Below are 13,678 nucleotides of genomic sequence, written 5' to 3'. Positions count from 1 at the left end.
GCGCCCTCTGACAGCGCCGGTGAGTAAGGGCGAGCGGGTGACACGGGGCGGTGGCGGCTGCACAGGGCGGAGGGTGGCTCTCTGGGGGTGGGGGGCACGGGAACCTCAGCCCCCGCGGTGCACTTCGGAGTCACTTTCATGAAGATTTCTAGGCATGATGAGAGGAGAGCTAAACACCTCTCTCTCTCTCTCTCTCTCTCCCCCTCTCTCTCTCTCTCCCTCCCTTTCTCTCTCTCTCTCTCTTTCTCCCGCTCTATTTACCTATTTCTCCCCATTCTAACTTCTATCTCTCACAAGTCCTCCTTTCACCCCCACTTCCTCCCACTTTCCCTGTCGCTGTCTCCTGGAGTCTTGGGTTCTACAGTTCTGCTACACACTCTCTCTCTAGCGCTTCGAAGGTCCCGTCTCCCAATGACCGCAAGTACTAAGCCTTTCTCCCAACCCCGTCACTCGGACTGGGCAGTAGCAGTAAAAGAAAGCCAGAGCTAGGGCGCAAGGATTCTTTCCACCGCAGGGCCCCGGTGCTACCGCTCCTGCTGCACTGTCATAGCTAAGGTATCTCCGTTTGTCGCTCTGTTGTGGGTTTTCTGTCTTTCGCTCTCTGCAATTCTCTCTCACAAGAACACCCACACACTCTCCTGTCTCTTAAGGCAATTGCTGACCTGCTATCTGCGGCTCTTATCTATGGTAATGCTTTGTTTTTATACTCACACACACAAATGCACACACATATATATGTATGTATGTATATATATATATATATATATATTAAACGCAGAAACCTGACCGCCAAAGGTAGCGGTTACACCAGGCGTAGACCTCCACTCCGGTACCAGGTGTTTAGTCGAGTAACAAACACCAATAGCCACATCACGAATTCCGGTGCCAGCAATCCATATTTATTTTCGTTAAAGTGCAAGAGCGAGTATATATATATATATGTGTGTGTGTGTGTGTGTGTGTGTGTGTGTATATATATATATATATTTTTTTATTTTTTTTTCCCCTGAAGAAACAAAGGTTAGAGGGATGTTATAGTTAGGTGAAAATGTCAATTAAAAACACAATTTTAAACCAAAAATAAACCACTTAAATTCACCTGTTATCGTTAATTTGAATAGCTACACGTTGCAGGCTTGCTGTGCATGTCATTAATGATGTCACTTCAGAGTTCATCAATGTTATTGATGAAGCAAAGCTTCGCATTTGCGACTTGCCGAATTCATGAACCTCGCTCATGTGTAATCCAGTAATAATTTGTACGTCTTACTAACGTTTATATTTCATGTTTAAACGAAGTCCATGAAGCTTGCCTATGTGTATTTCTAATACTATTAATTTGAGTCAATAAAATGGCCGCTGCTTTGAAATAAGTGTCTGCGCATGCGTCAGTTACACTCACGTGTCCTGATGTGTTTGCAGGTTTGGAGGGAAATAGTTGCGCATGCGTAATACATAGCTTTGCCAGTAACGTGGTACTGCTCGTGCCACTGCTCTTGTGCCCGTATACATGTAGCTAACATTTAGACTGCATAAGTGTATTTTTTGTGATAAGTTGAAAGTACAAACCCAATGATGTGTCTTCATATCGTTATTTCTATGTATTAATTTGTTTTCGCTTACTTTTCATGTATTCTCCATTCGGAGGGGTGCTGGGCTGGGGAGTCCATCTTGGAGGGTACTTGTGCGCAGACTCGGCAGGAGCCATCATGGCATTGAATTGCTGCCAAAGAAGGTTGATACCAGAAGCCACCCTGGGAAGCAGTACCTTCGCCCCGCAGCATCACGATATTGTTCTATTATGTTGCAAAAATGTATTCTTTCCCTGTATTCTGCGCAATTTTCTCATGGGAACCCCAATCTCACTAGGCGGTACCCAGAGATGCAAATTAGGCATCCAAATAGTGTGTTTTGATTGGTGTGTTACCCAAATCCTACCTTAGGACCAATCCAAATTGAGGGATTCTGACACTTTGCAACATTGAGGGGTGGTACACTGCCCCAAAACAGTATATCTACCCTGGGTTCACCTAGGGAAATTGTCCGACTTGTCTGGTTTAGCTGACCTGTCACTGACCCAACGCACTCAATAGGTGACTGAAGATACAGAGAGCTGCGGAGCACTCTGTCCGAAATTGACCATAGACTAAGGTTTTACTGAACCTTAAAGTGCTGGCGGAGCACTTTGCTGGGAGTTCGCTGACCCAATCGGGGTCTTGATCTAGAACTGCAGAGAGGGTGGAGCGCAGGCGTTGCTTCCGAACTGCGGGTGCTGTCCTGTCCTGAGGGTTTCCTGTCCTGATTCCTAATCTGAGGGTTTCCTGTCCTGTCCTGGGTGTCCATTCTGCACCTGCTGTCCATTGAGGGGTATCCTTCCTTGAGGGTTTCCTGTCCTTAATTGACCCTTGGCCAGGGTTTGGTTTCCACACCAGTCTAGGTAAATATAGCTCTAAATTCTTTAAACTTGCACCTTTCTATTTTTCTGTCTTTTGCTTTAATAAAGACACACCTTTGCATATGTTGATTTTTCCATGCTTTTGCCGCAACTATTGAAAACGTAAAGTCATTTGCATTTATTCTCTTAACGTGTTCCCATGTTACCCTTCCTGTTAGAAATCATATTTTGCATTGCAGTTTGTCATTTTCTGATATGGTCTAGAACCTCCTTACTTAAACTGTCTAAAGAACTTTTGCCCTAAATGCATAGCATATTTCCGTTGCATCTCTTATTAGCATTTCAATGATTACCCCGACTTTATTTCTCTATAGTTATGTACTTTTCATTATCTTGGTTATTGATTGTCTTATTCTTGTAAATGTAATGCTTACTGAGAACGAACTTTAGATAAAGAGTTTAAAACTTCCAGTTGTCCGTGGTCATTTTACAAAAGTATTGAATGTAATTTTGAGTTGTATTTTGCTGCCTTTCCTTTTACAGCTAGCTCCCTGATCCATTGTGGTCATAGGTACCCGTGTCGGTGGATGGTAAGTCGGGTACGCTGAGGAATAACAGTAGGAAATTCACACAAATTGGTAGAAGCCCGTGAAGTCACCCGGTCAATGTATATGGTGAATTGAAATATATGGGCCCGAAGCCGGAAGCGGCGAAATTATTGGTTGGGTGACCTCGCGCGCTCTATCAGTTTTTCTGGCTAGCAGAGGATGGTTAGGGACTAGTGAAAGGATAGGTAGGATTAGTTAGACTAGTTAAGTCGGTAGCTGCTAGTATATTGATGCTGCTATAAGAGTGGCCGTTCCGAGGGACCTGATCATTCTCTTGAGAATACGCTGCTTTGAAATTTATGAATTGTTTTACCATTGTTATTCTTGTTCTTATATTGTCATATGTATTAATCCATGCATTTGTGAACCGTCTCGTTTTATGTTGTCCGAACTCCCCGGGGAATTGAATGGCAAAGTGGTGAATAGAATCCATTTGCCCTGAGGTCGCAGGCTCGAGGAAAGTTAGGTGCAGGTTAAGTGGACCGGGAAGCACTAACTAGGGTTTTTCTTGAATACGTGTGTGAATAAATGTCAGTAACGAGGTTCATTGGCAAAATTCCCATAGTGGCGTAACCTAGTAAGGGTCACATCGGAAGAGTAGCAGGTTCATCGGAGCTTGGGTGAAAGCAGAGGGGTCCGCTGGGAAACCTTAGACTCAGATATATCCCAGAGAAGTGGATGAGTTTAGGGGAATAACAGGTTCACTGATGCTAGAGTGAAGGGTAGGCGGAAGAGATCTACCCGCAGCGCGTGAAAAGTAAATGGAAGTAGTTTACTTGCAGTAAAACAAATCTGTCCTGTCTAGACACTTGAGCACTGTGGCGAATGTGTATTCGTTGTTAAATAACCAAGCACTGAGCACTTTAGAAAGAAAGAAAGTTTCCGTTACCTTGTGAAGGGAGGGAGTCAGCCGCGAAGCGTCTCTGACGTCCCTCCGTGCCGCGCTGGGATTGGTAGACGCAGCAGGCGGGTAGCGGGGCGGGAATTGTGAAGGAGGGGTGAGCGCCGAAGCGTGAGAACTGTCTCGCGAAGGGGCCGCGCACCCATTGGTCGAAACTATTTGAACGCGTGCACCCCATTGGTTGCACGGAATTGCAAGGCGCATTCTGATTGAAGGTAACTTTGTAATCAAAGTTAAGCGTAGAAATCGTATGTGGCACTCGTATAGTCCAGAGACTAGACCCGATCCAAGAAACCAAGGGTTTGAAAGGGATCAGTGGAAAGCCAATAGATACGATATTATGTACGGAACTAAGAGAAAAATGTCCCTCGTAAATAAGATAAAGAATTACTTCAAAACGGACAAACCGATTAAATCCAGAGAGGGAGTTATTGTCCCACCACCGAATACTCCCGCCTCGTTCATGATGTTTGACCGAGGGTATAATACCTGTGTGTGGTTGGAGAATTGGGTAAAGTACACAAAAGATGACGGAATATTGGCTTTTCCGTTAGACGGTACTTTCAATGGTAGGATTTTATTTAATTTGAGAACCCGAATGAATGAATTGCATCCCAGACCAAGACTAACGCAGTATGAGGCATTAGAGGAATGGGAGATTGAGGCTTTCGAAAGAGAGAAACCCCGAATGGACAAAGGTCTGACCAAGTGGTACCCCAGGCTGAAACAAGAGACCAGGGATAAAAGGATGAAACAGTGGAGACAGAGTATGATTGTTGAAGGTCTGTTTCCCATGATGCCAGCATGTACCCCTTCTGTGGGAGAGAAAAAGACAGAAAAGAGTAAGCATTGGGGAGGTCTTGGGGAGTCAGACGATGAGTTGTTAGATGACATCTTTACGAGAAGTCCGCCCCCTTATAATGAGGAAGCCCGACCTTCCAGTGCAGGAGAGAATCCCCAGCGTCCATCTATTAAGGAAGAGGACAGATCACTAAGTAGACGGGGAGGTGGTCAGGTACTGCCCTATTTTGAGAAGCCCGAACCCGCGGAAATAAGGGATATATATCCTAGAGTGCCCGCGAGCCAGGAGGAAAAATATTCCCGTGAAAAGTTCTTTTTCCCCAGACCTCTTTATGAGAACGAAGAAAAACCATCAAGTTCAGGAATGCCCTTTTTACAGCCTCCATATGAGGAAGAGCGTAGGTCATTTGGCACCGGAACTTTGTTCCCAAAACCAAATTATGGTGGGGGACCAAGTGAAACGCATCCTACTGCCCCGAGCTTTACCCCTCACCTGACCCCACAGATAATACCTGACCGGACATTAGGAAGAGTACTAGATGAAAGGGAGCAAGAGGCCCTAGCTAGACAGAGAACAGAAATAATTCAGAAAATCTCCCAGTTAAATAACAGTCCTGAGGCTTTGACTATTCCGGTAACAATCGGACCAGTGGTTCCGCTGTATGGGAATAATCAGGGAAGTCCAAACCCTCCAGTTATGAACCCAATCATGGCACCGCCGAGGCAGGAACCCCTACTGATAGACGATCAGTCCAGTGAGTGCGAGTCTGAAGTTGTGTTCTTGGACCTGCCAAGCAAACAGAACGGAAAGGGAGTGCAGAAGAGGCAAAATCCTTTTAATGCGAAAGAAATTAAATTAGAATCAACGTCAGGTACTAGGAGTGTCTCTCTGGTAACTCCGGAAGAAATTGAAAACTGGAGTCGTGAATTAGAAAAGCAGACTCCGCAAACGAAACCTTTGGACCTCTACAAACTGAGGGTAGAAATAGAGGAATTAATGGCAGGAAATGTGGGATTAGACAGATTAAATACCTACTCTGAAGAAGAGTTGCTGTTTATGTGTAAAAGCCTTACCAGAAGTACAAGAGTGCTCCATGAAAAGCTGACAGACACTGCAGCTAGTATGGGGATAGATATTTCCAGATCCAAGCCCTTGCAGAAACCATACCGAGCTGAATTCTCAGACAAGGATATAGAGAACTTGAATGTGTCAGGGAAAAAGTTGCAGATTAAAGAGTTGCTAGCAATTTTGCAAAAATGGGGAGACGTGGAGAAATGGAAAAGCAGGTGGGCTCGAAAGAAAGATGAGGCTCGATCCAGACAAGCGACCCCTGAGTTCGCTTTGAGAGAGGTAGACAAGCCCGAACAGTTATACCCCATGCGTGAAGTACCAGGTGGGAGGTATGTGCACGTTCCATGGTCCAGACAGGATATTGTGTCCTTTACTAACGATTTCCCGAAACTGCGCGAGAAGCCAGTCGACTGGTACCGGCAGGTGGAAAGGTTCGTAAAGGTCCAAAAATGCCTGTGGAAAGACCTAGATGGGTTTTTCGACATTGTGGTCCCGGTAGATCTATGGACCGAGTGTAAAATAGCGATTGCCTGGCCTAGTGAGGAGTACCCGAGGGACTCTAACACAGGGGAACCGTCGATTGAAGTGATGAAAAAATATGAACAAGTAATTCTGCATTTGAAAAATAAGGTGCCCGCAAAGGAAACAGATTGGACCAGGATAGATAGAACAATGCAGGAAAGAGACGAGACAGTACACTCCTATTATGAAAGGCTGTTGCAGGTGTTTAAAACATACAGTGGTATAGATAACATCGAGATGAAGGATATGACACATTTTATTTACAGGTTTGTAAATGGTTTAAGACCCGAAATTTGTCAGTGGATAAAAGATAACAAAATCTGTTGGCATACAAAAAAGATAGATGAAGTCCTGCGGTACGCAAAGTACTGCGAGGACGAGATGGCAGAAAAGAAAAAGGCTCTCAAGGAAAAGGTTATGTGGGCTCAAGTGAAGCTCGCAGAACAGCAGGAAAAACAGTTGAGTAACATGGTCAAAAACACTCAGAACCAAGGTCCTGGGGGTGGGGGAGGAGGCAAGCCCCGGCCCAAAATGAGCAGGGAAGAGGCTATGAAGAAATTTCCCTGCCATCAGTGCGGAGAAATTGGACACTGGCGAAACGAGTGTCCTTATCTGCCAGATGATAACCCCAAAACACCTGATTTAACTCCACAGACGCAGAAAGAAAGACCAAGAAAGACTCAACCACAGGTAAAAACGATCAAGGTGCCCCGAGCACCAAAACAAGTGTACAAGGGAAAATCCACAGAGGGTGATGAGGTAGAAGTTTGGGAAAGCAATGAGAACAGAAATGCAGCAACTTCGCAGTATTTGTTAAACGATACCTTCCTTTGTGATGACCAGTACTGAAAGGGCCTGAGAGGGGAGGACGAGGAGTGCGTACTTGGCGCCTCCTTGCCGGTAGACCAGTCCGGACCATACATTGAAGGAAAGGTTGACGGAAATGATGTCACCTTTCTGTTGGACACTGGCGCTACCCGTTCTACTGTAAGAACAGTGGACGTTCCAAACCTACCCCTCTCGGGAGAAGCCATCCAAGTAGTGGGTGTATCTAATCAATTGATTAGTACTCCTGTTACCGAGCCCATGGAGATCTCAATTGGAAACTTTAAGGAAATGCATAGATTTGTCGTTTGTGACACCAGTCCGGTGAACTTACTGGGACGTGATTTGCTGTGCAAAATGAACTGTACCATCTTTTGCACACCAAAGGGTGTTGAAATTCAGACCCCAGATGAAGACCGCATTTAGAAATTAATGTTAATCAGACCTGACTCAGAAATTAAACGAATGACTATGCAGGATTTGCCCCAAGAACTTCAAGAAGCAGTGAAGCCAGAGGTATGGGACTTCACTGGGAAAGATGTGGGGTTAATGAAAAATGTGGGCCCCATACAAATAGCAATAAAGGACAATGCAGTATACCCCAATACTAAGCCCTACAGAATGAATGCAGAAGTGAGAGCTGGTGTTACCCTGGAAATACAGAAATTGCTAGAAGGAAACATCATACAGGAAGTAATGAGTAGCCCATGTAACTCACCGATTATGGGCATCAAGAAGCCTAGTGGCAAGTACAGAGTAGTGCAGGACCTACGAAAAGTCAACAAGATAGTGGTCCCCTGTTGCCCTATTGTCCCGAACCCAGCAGTGATTCTGTATCGGATTCCTTGGGATGCTGAGTGGTTCACTGTGATAGACCTGTGTCATGCATTCTTTTCCATTCCCTTGCATCCAGATAGCAAATTTCTCTTCTCATTTGCCTTCAATGGTCACGTGTATGTCTGGAACAGGGTCCCTCAAGGGTACACAGAGAGCCTCTCTATCTTTAATCAGATCTTGAAAAAATGTTTGGAAACTTTGGTCCTACCTGGAAACTCTGTCCTAGTGCAGTACATTGACGACCTCTTGGTGGCGTCTAAAAGTCATAGGGATTGTGTGATTGACACCATTGCCCTACTGAATCACCTGAGTGAGAAGGGACATAAAGTGGCCCCTGAAAAATTACAGTTCTGTGCAAAATCAGTGAAGTATCTGGGGCACCAGATAGAGAAAGGCGTTAGGAAAGTAACGTCAGAAAGAGTAAGAATAATTCAAAAGATGCAGTTACCCCGTACTCAGAAAGAGATCAGAATGTTCCTGGGAGTGATAGGATACTGCAGGCAATGGATTATGGGATTTGCAGTCCTAGCTAGGCCCTTGATAAAAATGACCAAGAGAGGAACACCGGATATTGTACAATGGGATGATGAAAGCTTAACAGCCTTCACAAAATTGCGAGATTGTCTGTGTACAGCACCTGCGTTGGGAATGCCAGACTATACCAAGGAATTTGCCCTGTTCTGCGACACTCGCGATAACTGTGCATTGTCAGTCCTGACACAAGACCATGGCATGACCAGAAGGCCTGTGGCATATTTCTCTGCCACCCTGGATCCAGTGGCTGCTGGATTACCAGGATGTCTGAAAGCAGTAGCTGCTACTTGCACAAGCTTAGAGCAGAGTGAGTCCATTGTCATGGGACATCCTGTAACTGTGTATGTCCCACATGGAGTGGTAATTTTGCTGACCAGAACGAAAACTCAGTATCTCACTCCTAGTCGGCTGACTAAATACTAGAGGATTCTGGTGGGTGCTGCAAATGTAAACATTGTCAGGTGCAGTATTCTGAACCCCGCCACTTTGCTCCCTGACCCAATGGATATGGAAGATGGGGAGGAGGATGAGCATAACTGCATTGATTTAACAGAATTTAGCACAAAACCACGCCCAGACATTAGAGAAACACCTTTGCCTGTACATGACAAGGAATTATTTGTGGATGGCTTATGCCTAAGACATGAACAAGGAGGCCTGAGTGCTGCTTATGCGGTAGTCTCCTTAACAAAAATTGAAGAAGCAGGTTATCTATGTGAAGTAAAGTCTGCACAAGTAGCCGAATTGATTGCTATGATAAAAGCTTGCAAAATTGGGAAAAACCTACGCATAACAGTGTATACTGACAGTCAGTACTGTTATGGAGTTGTGCATGACTTTGGCCAGTTGTGGCTACAGAAGGAGTTTCTGACTTCATCAGGTACCCCTATTCGAAATGGGAAAGTTGTTCAAGACCTTTTAGAGGCAATCCAGTTGCCAAAGGAACTGGCAGTGGTAAAATGTGTCGCTCATTAGAAGGGCATTGACACTGTATCACTGGGAAATGATTTTGCTGATCGAGTGGCCCAATGGTGCGCCAGAGATCGGTATATCATAAATCCAAAACGGGGAGGGCCCGGAACCAGCTGCCAACTTCAAGTGTTTGAAGAAGTGCCTACATGGGATGAAGTGAGAGAGTGGCAGCAGGCGGCACCTTGGCAAGAGAGAGAGAAATGGAAGGAGGACGGGTGTAGACCAAGACGTGTGGATGGTGTCATCTTGGGCCCAACTGGTATGCCTGTGTTACCCAGACATTTACTTGGCACAATGGCGAGATTGATACATGAAGGATCACACATTGGTAGGGACGCCATGATTCTAGTGTTCCAACAGACTTGGTACAGTAAAAAGTTCAGGAAAGTAGCAGAGTCCCTCTGCCAGAGGTGCCTGTCATGTCAAAAGATGAACCCAGGCAAGAGAACAATGGTGGAACTGGGGAAAATAGGGAGGTCAGGTGGTCCCTTTGTGAGGATACAGGTCGATTTCATCACCATGCCACGTTGTGAAGGGAAGCGATATGTCCTTGTCATGGTCTGCCTATTTTCAAAGTGGGTGGAAGCTTTCCCTACTCCCCAAAATGACGCACTGACAGTAGCTAAGTGTTTACTGAAAGAACTGATACCTAGGTTCGGGGTTCCAGTCACTATTGAATCAGATAGAGGCCGACATTTTCAGAATGAAGTAATCGACAAACTCTGTAAGGCCTTTGGAATCACACAAAAACTCCACTGTGCATATCGTCCAGAGGCTTCTGGAATAGTGGAACAAGTAAACGGAACTATCAAAAACAGATTAGCAAAACTGTGTGATGCATCTGGTATGACCTGGGTGAAGGCCCTGCCTCTGGTCCTGATGGGACTCCGAAGTATTCCAGACCGGAAGACAGGCCTAAGCCCCCATGAAATTCTGATGGGAAGAGTGATGAGACAAGCATGGGTACCAGGAAGCAAACTGTTGAGTATTACTGATGATTTGGTGCTTGAATACTGCAGGAGATTAGGTGACCAAGTGCGTTCTATCTCTCGCCAGATCGGAGAAGACGCCATCCTCAATCCAACGACTCCTCTCCACAAACTGGTCCCGGGGGACTGGGTCAAGATAAAGAAGCATACTCGGAAGAGCTGCCTGGAGCCCAGGTGGGGAGAGAAGCGTCAGGTGATCCTGGTAACAACCACAGCAGTAAAGTGTGCAGGGGTTCCACATTGGGTCCACGCCAGTCACACCCAGAAGGTATTACCAGACGAAGAGCCTGAAGAAGAAGGGCATCCAGCAGAGGACTCTGCAGGAGCCAGACCAGAAGTAGCTGACGACGTACAGCCCAGTACCAGTCAAGCTGCAGGAACAGCAGACGTTGGCCCAGGAATAGTTGATAATGAACTACCAAGAGTCCAGCCTGCTGAAGGGGTCCAAGAAGCTGAGCCAGAAGTAGCTGAAGACGAGCTGCCGAGCATCTGGCCAGAAGAGTGGATACAATTAATTGATCTCACTGAAGATCCGATCAGAACAAGTGAGCGACTTCGGGAAGGTAGAGTGTGGACTAGGGAGGAAAGGCAAGGCACAGGCGAAGAACCTCAGGATCTTGAGATTCACATCAAAACTGAGGAAGGAGAAGGTCAGACAGGGACAGAACAAGTGATTGATACTTCTCCACTGACTCCTGATGTCGAGAAGGGACAGACTAGACATAGCGTAATAGTTCGAGCAGAAGAAAACCAAGAGATCGAAGTGCTTGAACAGGATCAGATAGAATTAGAAGAACGTGTTCAGGAAACAGAAACAGAGACATTTGAAAAGCAAACACAAAACTGTCCTGAACAAGGCCAGATTAGTGACCAGGCAGAAGAAATAGATGCGAGCCCTGGAATTAGTCAGATAGAAGAGGAAGAAACTGAAACAGAATTGCCACAAGTTAATGAAAACAAAAGGGCAAGAGAAGGAAACGAAGTCCAAGTGCCAACTAAAAGACTTAAGAAAAGAAAGCACATTGAGCCTGGATTTGTCAAGAAATTGAGACTGAGGATAAAAACAGTGGAAGAAAAACGTGCTGAAGAAAGGAGAAGTGCTTGCATAGCTGAACAACAAGAAAACACCTCCAAAAGAAGGAGTGATCGAATAAGAAGACAAAACAAAAAGTACAAGTCTCCTGAATGGACGCTCGTTTTGGAAGAATTTGAAGATCTTGATATAACTGACGAAAGCGACGGGGAACCAGTCCCTGAGTACTCTGCCGAAGAAGAAGACGAGCCACCGTGAATTTGCACAAAGTAAGCTACTTGTGTAAAGACACAAAGAGGGGTCGAGAAACTTCTTCTGAGCCGAAATGTCTGATTCAAGCGTGAATGGTAGACCTAGTCGCAGTGGTTGCAAAACATGCTGCAAGGTATGTGTATGTAGTGTAGTTATACTGATATTAGTTTGGATAGGACTAACAGTTTTCATTCCCTTTGCGGTGAGCAAAAATACTAATATGTACCCTACTGAAATTGTAAATACTGACAGTGAGGAGCTGACAACACAGAGTGTAGCAAGACATGAGAGAGCACTCAGACAAACAAAACGAGACTTAGAAGCATCAGATGAGGGCGGACTACATTATCATGAAGTTAAGAATAAGACACATTTGAATGTTTTCGCCAACTTGTTAATACACTATGTAGAGACTATGGAAATTGAAGATTGCTATGTCTGCATGAAGCTACCTACCTCTGTAGCTGAAGGCGTGACATACCATCACCTGCCCCTGACATATGGAATCTCCTGTAGCATTTTAGCAAGCTTATTTTACAAAAGAGGACCGTTACAGTACTATTACTCTAACAATGACGTGATCTTTTCTGAACTTCCTATACGAGGGAACTTGAATCCTGTACATACCAAAAGTGACGTTACTCGCTATATGGGCGAATACTTTCTGACTATAGGTAATATCGACATAGGTGACGCACACAGAGATAACTTGACCTGTTCTTTGCGTGAGCAGGAAAAGATGTTCCTGAACATGGCAGAGAAAAGGAGAATAAAAATACAAAGAAAGGCAGATGACGAGAAACAGAAAAGGCCAAAATGGGCGGAAAACATGGAGGGCACCTCAAATGGTGGAGCGGGTCCTGCTCTGTTGCTGGATTTTGAAAAGAAAGGCAAGCTATGTCTTCACCGCGAGAAGACTAGCTATTATAATAACATTTCCATTGGTTCCAGTGAATGCGAACATAATTACAAGGTAATTGGAGGATGGGGTTTCAAAAATGGGTCAGAGCCTGTGTTTCCTGGAATTTATTATATTTGTGGGGACAAGGCTTATTTCAAATTGCCGGATCACTGGTATGGAAGCTGCTACTTTGGCATTGTCTTCCCGAAAATATACCATGTGAATGAAGTCGCTGGAAGCAGTGAAAATACTAATGGCTTAGTGCGTAGTAAAAGAGAAAGTGTAGGTGAAATAATGGGTAGTATTTTCAGTGCACTGATACCTGGAGTGGGAGTGGTTCTGAACACTCACAGAATTTGCAAATTGTCCACTATAGTGGATGTGCTGTCTACTGACACAGCTCATGGATTTCTCCTGGTCAATACTGAAATGGTTGCGATCAGATCAATGGTTTTGCAGAACAGACTTGCTCTTGACACCTTATTAGCAAAAGAGGGCGGAGTCTGCCGGATGTTGAAGTCGCAACATTGTTGCACTTATATTCCGGACAAAAGTGTGCAGCTCAAAAGATATGTGAAAAACATTACTAATTTGGAAAGGGAACTCAAACCACTCGAGGTTGATAGTGCCTGGAAGAGACTGGTAGATGGTCTCTCAAATGTAGGTCATTGGCTTGCTAGCTTAGGTAAAAGCTTATTGTTCAAAGTACTGATGCCAATTGGAATTATAGGTCTTATCCTATTCTTCATTTTTGTCTGTTGCAAATGCCGTAAACACACCAGAAAGCATCAAGTGAATGCCAGAGGAGTGAAACGAAGTGTGGATGAGCTTGAATTGGAGGAAATAAATAATAAGATCTACAAAAGGGTGAAGAATTCTCACCCTATAAAAGATGAGAAAGAGAAATTGAATCGCTTGTTGGAAGAGATAGAGTTGTATAAGGTGTGAAGAAGTTGGCATCTGGTTCCATTTATTTTGTGATGATAGTAAATATCATCAAAGAGGGGATTGATGAAGCAAAGCTTCGCATTTGCGA

This window comes from Lissotriton helveticus, chromosome 12 (assembly GCF_964261635.1).
Source record: "Lissotriton helveticus chromosome 12, aLisHel1.1, whole genome shotgun sequence".
Taxonomy (NCBI): Eukaryota; Metazoa; Chordata; class Amphibia; order Caudata; family Salamandridae; genus Lissotriton; species Lissotriton helveticus.
The sequence above is the reverse complement of the archived record's forward strand: the minus strand, read 5'-3'. Positions refer to the sequence as shown.